This window comes from Hyla sarda, chromosome 6 (assembly GCF_029499605.1).
Source record: "Hyla sarda isolate aHylSar1 chromosome 6, aHylSar1.hap1, whole genome shotgun sequence".
Taxonomy (NCBI): Eukaryota; Metazoa; Chordata; class Amphibia; order Anura; family Hylidae; genus Hyla; species Hyla sarda.
The window spans coordinates 256102698-256115205 of NC_079194.1; the positions used below are offsets into that span (position 1 = coordinate 256102698).

A 12508-nucleotide genomic window follows, 5' to 3' on the forward strand; every position below is an offset into this window, starting at 1 on the left:
TGCCCGGAGTGGAGAAGATGACCGCCGGAGAAGAAGGACAGCCCGGAGCGGTTCACCCGGAACGCCCCCGGACACTACAGGAATGAAGGATGGATGGCCCGGACCACCCTGACAGGTAGGGGGAGAGAAGCGAGTGGCGGCGGCGGCCTATGGCCCCGCAAAAGCCACTGCAGATCATTGATTTAAAGCGCCCGCTTTAAATCAATGATCTGCAGCGGTGTCGTAGGGGGTTAAATAGCCGATAACATATACCGGAATATCGGTATAATTTATCGGCTATCGGCCCTAACCTCCACCGATTATCGGTATCGGCCCTAAAAAAACGATATCGGTCGATCCCTAATATACACATACACAGCCCCCCTCCCCAATAAAAATGAAAAACGTCTGGTACACCACGGTTTCCAAAACGGAGCCTCCAGCTGTTGCAAAACAACTACTCCCAGTATTACCAGACAGCCACTGACTGTCCAGGCATGCTGGGAGTTTTACAACAGCTGGAGGCCTCCTGTTTCGGAATCACTGGCGTAGAATACCCCTATGTCCACCCCAATGCAATCCCTAATTTAGGCCTCAAATGCGCATGGCGCTCTCACTTTGGAGCCCTGTCGTATTTCAAGGCAACAGTTTAGGGTCACATATGGGGTATCGCCGTACTCGGGAGAAATTGTGTTACAAATTTTGGGGGGTATTTTCTGCTTTTACCCTTTTTAAAAATGTAAATTTTTTGGGAAAAGAAGCATTTTAGGTAAATTTTTTTTTTTTTTTACATATGCAAAAGTCGTGAAACACCTGTGGGTATTAAGGTTCACTTAACCCCTTGTTACGTTCCTCGAGGGGTCTAGTTTCCAAAATAGTATGCCATGTGTGTTTTTTTTTTTTTTTGCTGTTCTGGCACCATAGGGGCTTCCTAAATGCGGCATGCCCCCAGAGCAAAATTTGCTTTCAAAAAGCCAAATGTGACTCCTTCTCTTCTGAGACCTGTAGTGCGCCAGCAGAGTACTTTTCACCCCCATATGGGGTGTATTCTGAATCGGGAGAAATTGGGCTTCAAATTTTGTGGGGTATTTTCTGCTTTAACCCTTCGTAAAAATGTAAAATTTTTGGGAAACCAAGCATTTTAGGGAACATTTTTTTTTTTTTTACATATGCAAAAGTCGTGAATCACCTGTGGGGCATTAAGGTTTACTTTACCCCTTGTTATGTTCCCCGAGGGGTCTAGTTTCCAAAACGGTATACCATGTGTTTTTTTTTTTGCTGTTTTGGCACCATAGGGTCTTCCTAAAAGTGACATGCCCCCCAAAAACCATTTGTCGCTCCTTCCCTTCTGAGCCCTCTACTGCGCCCGCCGAACAATTAACATAGACATATGAGGTATGAAAAATTGGGTTTCAAATACAAGTAAAAATTTTCTCCTTTTTACCACTTGCAAAAATTCAAAAATTGGGTCTACAAGAACATGCGAGTGTAAAAAATGAAGATTGTGAATTTTCTCCTTCACTTTGCTGCTATTCCTGTGAAACACCTAAAGGGTAAAAACGCTGACTGTATGTCATTTTGAATACTTTGGGGGGGGGGGGTGCAGTTTTTATAATGGGGTAATTTATGGGGTATTTCTAATATGAAGACCCTTCAAATCCACTTCAAACCTGAACTGGTCCCTGAAAAAAAGAGAGTTTCAAAATTTTGTGAAAAATTGGAAAATTGCTGCTGAACTTTGAAGCCCTCTGGTGTCTTCCAAAAGTAAAAACATGTCAATTTTATGATGCAAACATAAAGTATACATATTGTATATGTGAATAAATTTTTTTTTTTTTGGAATATCCATTTTCCTTACAAGCAGAGAGCTTCAAAATTTGAAAAATGCTAAATTTTCAAATTTTTCATCAAATTTTGGGATTTTTCACCAAGAAAGGATGCAAGTTACTACAAAATTTTACCACTATGTTAAAGTAGAATATGTCACGAAAAAACAATCTCGGAATCAAATTTATAAGTAAAAGCATTCCAGAGTTATTAATGTTTAAAGTGACAGTGGTCAGAATTGCAAAAAATGGGTCCTTAAGGTGAAAAAGGGCTCAGTCCTTAAGGGGTTAACAAAAAGTCGTCAAACACCTGTGAGGTGTTAAGGCTCACTGTATCCCTTGTTGCATTCCTTGAGGGGTGTAGTTTCCAAAATAGTATGCCATGTGGTGTTTTTTTTTTTTTTTGCTGTTCTGGCAGCATAGGGGCTTCCTAAATGGGACATGCCCTCCAAAAACCATTTCAGCAAAATTTGCTTTTCAAAAGCCAAATGTGACTCCTCTTCTGAGCATTGTAGTGCACCAGCAGAGCACTTGACGTCCACACATGGGGTATTTCCATACTCCGAAGAGATGGTGTTACAAATTTTGTGGGGCATTTTGTCCTATTATCCCTTGCAATTTGGGGGAAAACTAGCATTTTAGGTGAAAAAATTTAAATCATTTACACATCCAATTTTAACAAAAAGTCATGAAACACCTGTGGGGTGTTAAGGCTCACTGGACCCCTTGTTACGTGCCTTGAGGGGTGCAGTTTCCAAAATAGTATGCCATGTGTTTTTGTTTTTTTGCTGTTCTGGCACCATAGGGGCTTCCTAAATGCGACATGCCCCACAAAAACCATTTCAGAAAAACTCACTCTCCAAAATCCCACTGTCGCTCCTTCCCTTCTGAGCCCCCTAGTGCACCCGCCGAACACTTGACATACACATATGAGGTATTTCCTTACTCGAGAGAAATTGGTTTACACATTTTATGAAGATTTCCCTCCTTTTACCCCTTGTAAAAATTCAAAAACTGGGTCTGCAAGAACATGCCAGTGAAAAAAATGATTTTGAATTTTCTCCATCAATTTGCTGCTATTCCTGTGAAACACCTAAAGGGTTAACAAACCTTTTGAATGTCATTTTGAATACTTTGAGGGGTGCAGTTTTTATAATGGGGTCGTTTGTGGGGTATTTCTAATAAGAAGGCCCTTCAAATCCACTTCAAAACAACTGGTCCCTAAAAAATTTTGATTTTGAACATTTTGTGAAAAATTGGAAAATTGCTGCTGAACTTTGAAGCCCTCTGATGTCTTCCAAAAGTAAAAAAATGTCAACTTTATGATGCAATCACAAAGTAGACATGTTGTATGTGTGAATCAATATATAATTTATTTGGAATATTAATTTTCCTTATAAGCAGAGAGCTTCAAAGTAAAAAAAAATGCTAAATTTCAATTTTTTCATCAAATTTAGGAATTTTTCACCAAGAAACGATGCAAGTATTGACAACATTTTACCACTAACATAAAGTGTGTGTCCAGCCCCCACTTCCAGGTGGCGGAGCGAGCACTTTACTACTGGAATAATGAGTATATCCTGAGCCTGATGAGTGATAACGCTGTGCAGATTCTCCCAATTATGTTCCCATCTCTGTTCAGAAATTCCAAGAACCATTGGAATAAGACTATACATGGACTCATATACAATGCCCTGAAGCTCTTCTTGGAGATGAATCGGAAGCTCTTTGATGACTGCATCCAACAGTACAAGGCTGAGAAGCAGAGGGGGAAGATCAGAGGCAGAGAGCGAGCAGAGATGTGGAATCGCATTGAGGAAATGGCACGGTTGAACCCACAGTACACTATGTATAATTCTCCTGCTCTCAGCCTGATCTGCTCCATGGAGACAGACACCCCGACCGCTGAGGATATTCAGATCCTAAAGAAGACAATGGAGACTGAGGCTGTGCAGGTGACGAATGGCTGAACACCACCTACCCCTCACGGCCTTTACACATTCACACCCCATAGATACCGCACACACAGGAGGAATAAGATCAGACATGTTCACCTCACTACATGGCGGCTTTATTGTAAGGTCGTAGTAGCAGAATCATCCACCCGTCTGACTGTTGTACAGATGCCGCCATTTTACTGTCTGATTGTTGAACATTTATTGCTGATTCTTATTGTTTAGTATTTCAGTAGATTTACCTCCTCGTAGAATCCTGGCACTGATCCATGTAAACAGCGCCATTCTCCTTATCTGGATTTCTTTATTATCTCATGCAGTTACTAGACAAGGTGACAGCTGACAATTCTCTGGTGACTAGTGCTGACTGAGGACACGCTCACCAGTCCAGTGATATACATGAGTATTTTGACACTGGGCAACCTAAGTGATTAGTGTACTGGGACAGTGAAAAGGTTCTCGGCTGATTGACTGCTGTTGACAGGTCCTAGTTTGGTGCTTACTGGTGATGGATTTAGGTGGTTGACTAATGGTTACTGGTGATAGTTGTAGGTGGTTGACTGCTGCTGACAGGTCCTAGGCTGGTGCTTACTGGTGATGGTTGTAGGTTGTTGACTAATGGTGACTGGTGATGGTTGTAGGTGGTTGACTAATGCTGACTGGTGGGGGATGTCTAATGATGACTGGTGGGGGATGTCTAATGGTGACTGGTGGGGGATGACTAATGGTGACTGGTGGGGGATGACTAATGGTGACTGGTGGGGGATGACTAATGGTGACTGGTTGGGGATGACTAATGATGTATAATCTATAAATTTACCAATAGCGCTAGAGAAATGGATAAAGGGCTGTATACTAGTGCCCAATGTGCTGCTATACCTGAAAGTATGGACTCCCGTTTCACATACAGTGAATTAAAAGTATTAAAACAGTATAAGATAGGCAGCGCTCAGTGGGACATATCATTAACATGGCTATATATGGTACATAATATATATTATCAACTACCTCAAGTGCTTGGGATAGGATAGGCATACGGTAGGTACACGACAAGGTATTGCTTAGGCAACCTTGACAGTGTCCGATTAAACCCCACCTCTGGTCAAGTGACACGTTCTAGCCATGCATATGAGCAATGTCTGTATGTGACGGACCTAAATATTCCCTCATCTTATGATTAGTTTATAATTTTTCAGTATTTTGCTTATTTCATTTATTATTATTTTGTATTATTCATTTATTTTGTATTTTTTTTTATTTACTTTATTTTTATTCTTTTTATTTTATTATTTTTCACATATTTTTTCATTAATATTTTTTTCACATTTTTATATTAATTTATGATTTAAGTGTGGCCTAGTATGCATTGACTCCAATATCTGATGCCAGAGATACCCATACTTATGGGTTGAGTATGGTATGATAGCGCCATCTAGTGACATCTTTTGAGTTTTCACCTGTTAACATGCACTTGCTTTGTGCATGTCTGTGTGAATAAAGCTGTGTATGACGCATGCGCACATGTGGGGATAGCGCTTTGAGCCTACTGCCCTTCGGAATCATGTCAGAGTTAGCGCTCCCCACCTGTTAGCGCATGCGCGAAAATCCAAGAAGCTCCTTACACCATGTGACTGGTCTCTCTGGTTGCTCCGATAGGTGCATTACTAATATTGAGGGTGTGGCCTCCACGGACTTGGCTTCCGGGACGCCGGACCGCATGGATGAAACATATCTAATGTTTACAAGTAATGTAATAATGATTGTTTTTTAATCTATTCCTCTGGTTATTATTGTTTTTAAATTCCACAGTGTTTTTATATTACATATATTATATATGGCACTATGTATGCACATTGTATTTGAGACCGAAGGAATATGAATGTGATTTTGGATCATGCACCTTGTTGTACAATATTATACTGTACCTTAATTGCACTGTTTGCACTTTATTATTGATTGCTTTATCACTATTTTTGCTGGTATGTAAAAAAAAGCACCTTAGTCTAGTCATTTGTTGCTTGAGAAAGATCCTGAAAAGGATCGAAACGTCGCTGCTCTTTTGTTACACTTTTTTGAAGGAATAAACTCACTTTTTCACAAAAAAAAACCCCACACAGTAGAATATGTCACGAAAAAACAATCTCGGAATCAGAATGAAAGGTAAAAGCATCCCAGAGTTATTAATGCTTAAAGTGAAAGTGGTCAGATGTTCAAAAAATGGCCGGGTCCTACAGTGAAAATTGGCTGGGTCCTTAAGGGGTTAATGCTTAAAGTGACAGTGGTCAGATTTGCAAAAAAACGACTACCTGTCATAGTGCAAAATAAGAAAAAAAAAGTGATATGTTACTCAGGACCCAATCCTGATCATGTGCATATAACTATGTAACTATGTGTCTCGGACCTATATATCCAGAGATATAAGCATTTATATGCCGGCGAGTAACTTTTCCATTGTGCAGGCTGGAGGGGGCGTGTCTTTCTGTCTCCCTCACAGAGATGACTCATCTGCTCTGATTCTCCAGAGGAGCAGTCAGCCAACTCTACTCTGTAACCCTTTCCTCTCTGGTTTCATGCTGTACATGTTACACAGAGGAAGATGCTTGGAGCTTGCCTGCACTATTCCTAAAACATTATGGCGAGTTCATAACAGGATAAATGTATAAATATAAGAATAGATCTTTATAAAATTAGTGCAAGGATTTTATAGATAAAAGTACAGTATTTTTATGAATACATTTTCTATCGGTTTTATCTTCTCCTAGTAAAGCTGTATGGTAATCAGCATAGCTGTCACTATGTGTGTCATTCATCTTTCACAGACTCCTGAATGTCTGATCAACTTCTTTGTCATTCAGGAGTCCGAGAAAGCTTGGACTATTTCAGCATGCTGGGAGTTGTAGTTTAGTAACAACTGAAGCTGCAGTGTTTGTAAATAATTGTGTTAGAGTAGTGTAGCCTCCAGCTGTTGTAAAACTACAACTCCCAGCATGCCCACACATCCTTTATCTGTAGTTTTCAAGAGCTGGGAGGCACATAGCTGGAGAATACACAGCTCTAAAACAGAGTTTTACAAACTTATCCCCAGCTGTTGAAAAACTATAACTCCCAGCATACTGCCAACCTAATGTGCGGGGACTTATACTGCACCTAATGTGGGGGGAACTATACTGCACCTAATGTGGGGGGGAACTATACTGCACCTAATGTGGGGGGGAACTATATTGCACATAATGTGGAGAACTATACTGCACCTAATGTGGGGGAACTATACTGCTCCTAATGTGGGGGGAACTTTACTGCACATAATGTGGAGAACTATAGTGCACCTAATGGGGGGGAACTATAGTGCACCTAATGTGGGGGAACTGTACTGCCAACCTAATGTGGGGGAACTGTACTGCCAACCTAATGTGCGGGAACTGTACTGCCAACCTAATGTGCGGGAACTGTACTGCCAACCTAATGTGGGGGGAACTGTCAGAGGGGGGGCATCATAATGAAGTGCTCCGTCTTCCAGGCAGCCTTAATCTGGCCCTGGCTCCCGCTTTATTTTTTACATTATTTTATTTAAAAAATGGGAATGTCGGATGGGGGAGGGTCGCATTTTTTTTTATTTCCGGAAGGGGTTCATTTTTTTTGTTACACTTTTTACTTTTTGTTATAGCTCCCATAGGGTATATATGTAGTACAGTACGGACACATTTTGATCAAAAAGTGCGCTGAGAGCCTCCATTTTTTTTTTTTTTTTTTTTTTTTTTTTTTTTTACGGTTCAAAAAATTTATTAAACATTGATAACATATACAACATCCGCCCCAGGGCGGTAGAAGCGGGCAATCGAATACAGATAGCTGGTATCAGGAGTCCATGCAATCAGTACTGAAGTATAAACAAACAACATCATGTGCTGGATAGTACTAAATAGGCAGGCTAGTGAGACCCAGTCAATGCAGTACACTGACGTAGGCCATGATGCCATAGGTGAAGGCCAGACAGAGAGAGACAGCGGGGATAACGTATAACTAGCAAGGTCGGGGGAACCTTTGACAATGTGAAAGAAATAAACAAACAATCAAGGACATCTAGCCAACGTAGTGGGGAGCGATGTCTCGTTCGAGTGTCCATTTAAGGGTCTAGAGTAGGCAATCGCTGGAACCAATGCCATCCAAACCAGGCCCCAGCCACTCAAACTAGCATATTACAGCCTAAGTCTAAATGGGTCAGGCTGGTTGGGAGGCCTAATACACTACCAATGTAAACCAAAAAAGAAAAAAGAAAAGGAAAAGAACCACACATAGACAAGACACAAAAGGGGAGAATGGAGGGGGAAGGAACCGAGCAGAAGCAGTCGGAATAGAGTTGAGAGGGAGAGGGGGAGTGGGGGTAAAGGTTGCCACAAAGACCCAAAGAGAATAGTCCGGGGGGGGGGGAAGAGAGGAGAGGGAAGGAAGGAGCCCAAAGCAGAGGAGGGGAGACTAGAGAAAAAAAAAAAAAAAAAAAAAAAAAAAGGGGGGGGGGGGAGACCCTCACAGAAGAGGAAGGGCCGTATCAGTGGTGGATGGCAGCGAAACTAAATGGGGGGACGACAGAGACATGGCTCGATACTCAGGGGATGACAGGAAGTCGGTCCACAGAGTCCAGCGCTGCAGAAAACACTCAGGTTTGGACGCCATGTCCGCCATGCACTCCTCCATCCCGTAGATAAATTGCACCTCACCTATCCAGTCAGCTATGGTCGGGGGCAGGACTGACTTCCATTTGCGTGGGAGCAGAGAGCCTCCATTTTTTGACCTAGAGTGCTGTTGCAACTTTCTTGTTTGTACATGTAGTACAGACTAGGTTGCAATGCTCTGCACATACCCCCCACCTGTATAGGAGTGTACATACACACACTGCTATACACATGGGAGGGATATGTGCTGACTACAGACCATTGTACCCTAGGGTCTTCTACAGACACTGGGGTGCAATGCTCTGCAGTATGCAAATACCCCTCCATGTGTATAGCAGTGTGTGTATATGAACATTCCGATACAGGTGAGGGTATGTGCAGAGCATTGCACCCCAGTGTCTGTAGAAGGCCCTAGGATGCAATGTTCTGCACATACCCCCCCCCCACCTGTATAGGAATGTTCATACACACACTGCTATACACATGGGGTGGTATGTGCAGAGCATTGCACACTAGTCTGTACTACAGACAAGGGTGGAATGCTCTGCGCATACCCCCACCTGTATAGGAATGTTCATACACACACTGCTATACACATGGAGGGGTATGTGCATACTGCAGAGCATTGCACCACAGTGTCTGTAGAAGACCCTAGGGTGCAATGCTCTGTAGTCAGCACATACCCCCCCCCCCATGTGTATAGCAGTGTGCGTATGTACACTACTACACAGGTGGGGGTATGTGCAGAGCATTGCACCCTTGTCTGTAGTGCATTTGTGCATACATTTTTTTGGGAAATGCGGAGGGGGTTCAATTATTTATTTAGGGAAGGTGTTAATGGGAAGGGGTTAATTATTTATTTTATACACTTTTTACTGTAGCTCCCATAGGGTATGTGCAGACTGCAGAACATTGCACCATCGTCTGTAGAATACCCTAGGGTGCAATGCTCTGCAGAATGCACATACCCCTCCATGTGTATAGCAGTGTGTGTATGTACATTCCTATACAGGTGGGGTATGTGCAGAGCAGTCCACCCTAGTCTGACAAGGGGGGCAATGCTCTGCACATACCCCCACCTGTATAGAAATGTACATATACACACTGCTATACACATGGGGGGTGGTATGTGCAGATTGCAGAGCTATAGGGTTTTAAATTCCTTAAGGACTGAGGGCGTATGGATACTGTTACGCCGAGCGCTCCGGGTCCCCGCTCCTCCCCGGAGCGCTCGCTTCTCTCTCGCTACCGCAGCGCTCCGGGCAGCTCCACTGACCCGGTGCGCTGCGATACCGTCTCCAGCCGGGATGCGATTCGCGATGCGGGTAGCGCCCGCTCGCGATGCGCATCCCGGCTCCCGTACCTGACTCGCTCTCCGTCTGTCCTGTCCCGGCGCGCGCGGCCCCGCTCCCTAGGGCAAGCGCGCGCCGGGTCTCTGCGATTTAAAGGGCCACTGCGCCGCTGATTGGCGCAGTGGTTCCAATTAGTGTGTTCACCTGTGCACTCCCTATTTATACCTCACTTCCCCTTCACTCCCTCGCCGGATCTTGTTGCCATTGTGCCAGTGAAAGCGTTTCCTTGTGTGTTCCTAGCCTGTGTTCCAGACCTCCTGCCGTTGCCCCCGACTACGATCTTTGCTGCCTGCCCCGACCTTCTGCTACGTCCGACCTTGCTTCTGTCTACTCCCTTGTACCGCGCCTATCTTCAGCAGTCAGAGAGGTTGAGCCGTTGCTAGTGGATACGACCTGGTCACTACCGCCGCAGCAAGACCATCCCGCTTTGCGGCGGGCTCTGGTGAAAACCAGTAGTGACTTAGAACCGATCCACTAGCACGGTCCACGCCAATCCCTCTCTGGCACAGAGGATCCACTACCTGCCAGCCGGCATCGTGACAGATACGCCCGTGAGAATTCCGGTCCCCGCCGGTCACCGGGCGGGGATCGGGGTGACTGCTGAGACCCCCCATGTTGTCAATTCAGACCAATGATTTGCGGTTTTTCCGGGTCAATCGGGTCTCTGGTGACCCGGAAAAAAGGGTGAACGGGGCTGTCCGAGACAGCCCCATTCACCCTTACCCAGCAGGAGTGAGGTGGCACGGGTGCCGCCTCACGATCACGTGATTGATCGGTTGGAACGACCGACCAATCACGACCCTGCTGGGCGGCGATCGGGACGGCGAAGATGGCGGACATCGGCGCCGGCTTCCTACCTTGCCCTGGTCCGGAGGGGGTCCCCTTGGGAAAGGTGGCGGCGACATGAACAGCAGGATCGGCGGCAGCAGCAGCGGCGGACCCAGCGGCAGGATACAGCAGGAGGTGAGGCCTGTTCACCTCCTGCTGTTGCTTAGCAGCATCTTGCAGCATGCACAGCCAAAGGTAGTCTGTGCATGCTGGGGGTTGTAGTTATGCAACAGCTGGAAAAAGTGTTCAGCCAGCTGTTGCATAACTACAACTCCCAGCATGCAAAGACTACCAAAGGGCATGCTGGGAGTTGTAGCAGTATGCTTCCAGCTGTTGCAAAACTACAACTCCCAGCATGTATGGTCTGTCAGTGCATGCTGGGAGTTGTTTTGCAACAGCTGAAGGTTTTCCCTCCCCCCCATGTGAATATACAGGGTACATTCACACGGGCGGGTTTACAGCGAGTTCTGCTGCAAGTTTGAGATGCGGCACATTTTCCGCAGCAGCTCCAACTCCCAGCGAGAAACTCTTTGTAAACCTCCGCCCGTGTGAATGTACCCTAAAAACACTACAGCACACTAACACATAATAAAGGCTAAAACACTACATATACACATACCCATACACAGTCCCCCCCTCCAATAAAAAAACAAAAAAAAACATTGTAAGGCAGTGTTTCCAAAACGGAGCCTCCAGCTGTTGAAAAACAAACAACTCACAGTATTGCCGGACAGCCACTGTCTGTCAAGGCATCCCGGGAGTTTTGCAACAGCTGGAGACACCCTGTTTGGGAAACACTGCCGTAGGGTATTTTTGTGGCGGATTCAAATCCCCAAATTAGTCCTCAAATGCGTATGGTGCTCTCTCACTTCGGAGCCCTGTCATATTTCAGTTTAAGGCCACATATGGGGTATCTTCGTACTCGGGAGAAATAGCGTTACAAATTTTGGGGGTATTTTTCTCCTTTTACCCCTTATGAAAAGGTAAAGTTGGGGTCTGCATCAGCATGTTAGTATAAAAAAATATATATTTTTACACTAACATGCTGGTGTTGCCCCATACTTATAATTTTCACAAGCGGTAAAAGGAAAAAAAGACCCCCAAAATTTGTAACGCAGAAATACCCCATATGTGGGCGTAAAGTGCTCTCCGGGCGCACAACATGGCTCAGAAGTGAGAGCGTGCCATGTACATTTGAGGTCTACATTGGTGATTTGCACAGGAGTGGCTGATTTTACAACGGTTCTGACAAACGCAAAACAATAAATACTCAGATGTGACCCCATTTTGGAAACTACACCCCTCACGGAATGTAACAAGGGGTAAAGTGAGCCTTAACACCCCACAGGTGTTTGACAAATTTCCGTTAAAGTTGGATGTGAAAATGAAAAAAAATTTTTCACTAAAATGCTGGTGTTACCCTACATTTTTCATTTTCACAAGGGAGAATAGGAAATAAGCCCCCCAAAATGTGTAGCCCCATTTCCTCTAAGAACATACCCCATATGTGGATGTAAAGTGCTCTGCGGGCGAACTACAATGCTCAGAAACTATGTAATTGGTCTTCTGGAGAGAGAATGTGTCTGAAATTGAAGGCCATGTGTGTTTACAAAGCCCCCATAGTGCCAGAACAGTGGACCCCCCCCACATATGACCCCATTTTGGAAACTAAAACCCTCACGTAATGTAATAAGGAGTACAGTGCGCATTTACACTCCACAGGTGTCTGACAGATTTTTGGAACAGTGGTCCGTGAAAATGAAAAAAATTTTTCATTTGCACAGCTCACTGTTCTAAAGATCTGTCAAACGCCAGTGGGGTGTAAATGTTCACTGCACCCCTTATTAAATTCTGTGAGGGGTGTAGTTTCCAAAATAGGGTCACATGTGGGGGGGGGG

General features: G+C 44.4%; 1 protein-coding gene across 1 annotated transcript in view; it reads left to right on the top strand.

The window, feature by feature from the left end:
- Positions 1-3323: 3323 nt before the first annotated feature.
- The window catches only part of LOC130276956 (pre-mRNA-processing factor 39-like), a 90223-nt gene continuing 81038 nt past the window's right edge, over positions 3324-12508 (top strand). The window contains exon 1 of the mRNA XM_056527034.1: positions 3324-3760. The gene's annotated coding sequence lies outside the window, so the exon portion shown is untranslated. The remainder of the gene's footprint in view (positions 3761-12508) is intronic.